The sequence below is a fragment of the Parus major genome, unplaced genomic scaffold (genome assembly GCF_001522545.3).
Source record: "Parus major isolate Abel unplaced genomic scaffold, Parus_major1.1 Scaffold1067, whole genome shotgun sequence".
Classification (NCBI taxonomy): Eukaryota; Metazoa; Chordata; class Aves; order Passeriformes; family Paridae; genus Parus; species Parus major.
The window spans coordinates 1-1,345 of record NW_015379936.1 but is presented as its reverse complement, the minus strand read 5'-3'; the positions used below and the strand labels follow the sequence as shown (position 1 = coordinate 1,345).

At 50.0% G+C, this 1,345-nt stretch overlaps 1 pseudogene; it reads left to right on the top strand.

The window, feature by feature from the left end:
- The window catches only part of LOC107199563, a 5,518-nt pseudogene extending 4,179 nt beyond the window's left edge, over nucleotides 1–1,339 (top strand).
- Nucleotides 1,340–1,345: the final 6 nt, after the last annotated feature.

Genomic DNA, 1,345 nt, shown 5'->3' with positions numbered 1-1,345 from the left:
ACCAGCTCCCATCTCCTCGAGCACCAGCGGATTCACACGGATGAGAGGCCCTTCCGCTGCCCTGACTGTGGGGAGGGCTTCAAGCACAACTGCAACCTCATAAGGCACCGGCGCATCCACACTGGAGAGAGGCCCTACGAGTGTGGGGAATGTGGGAAGAGCTTCAGCCGGAGCTCCAGCCTCGTCTGTCACCAGAGGACCCACACTGGGGAACATCCCTATGAGTGTGGGGAATGTGGGATGACCTTCAGCCGGAGGTCCCAACTGACCATCCACCAGATGATCCACACTGGGGAGAGGCCCTATGAGTGTCTCCAGTGTGGGAAGAGCTTTCAGACCAGCTCAAATCTCCTCCAGCACCAGCGGATTCACACGGATGAGAGGCCCTTCCGCTGCCCTGACTGCAGGAAGGGCTTCAAGCAGAACTCCAACCTCATCAGGCACCGGCGCATCCACACTGGGGAGAGGCCCTATCAGTGTCCCCAGTGTGGGAAGAGCTTCACACAGAGCTCTCACTTGACCAGACACCAACGGAGGCACCGTTAAGGGAAGCCCTGCGAGTGCCCCAAGTGCAGGAAGAGCTTCGTGCACTGCTCCAGCTCCATCCCCCATCAGAGGACCCACGTTGGGCAGAGCTCTGATGACCCACGTACCCAGTGATCTGTTTTGGGAACACACTGGGCTGCTGGTCATTCTTGTTTGGTTCTGTCTTTTGATTCATTTGCATTCCTGTAAAACAGACAAAACTGGGCCAAAATCTATGAATTCATCAAAGGCATCTAAAGCATCACTTTTCACTAGTGCTTTAAGGGAATCTGGGATTCAAGGAGATACTTGGGAGTATTTTTGGGTTGTGGGGTTATTTGGTGTAGTTGTCTCCATTTCTTGGCACTCAAAGAGCCTAGAGGTTTTGATCTGTCACCTCAAAAGCAGTCAATGCCACTGAATTCTACTCAGTCCCACCCAAAATTACTGGATTCCACAGCCCCTCAGGGTGTGATGTCTTAAGTTTTAGCTTTCATATTTGTCATATTCTGCACTGCCTAGGTTTGTAGTTTTGAACTACATATTAAGTGTTAGTGAGCTCTCTTCACAGAGTAGGTAGACAAAACAATTCCTTTTCTAGCTTGATACCAAGAACAGTCGTTAGATGTTTTAGCCCCAAAAGCATAAACAAGGGTGGACTGAAGAGAGAAAACAAGAAGGATGGGACTTCATCATCTGAAGTTGTCATTGGACAATGAACCCAAATATGCAGATGGACCTGAACTTCTAAAAATGTGAGACCTCATGATCAGTTGTCCATTTTTGTGACCATTTTTGGTCCATCTTGGGTGTAGCCCTG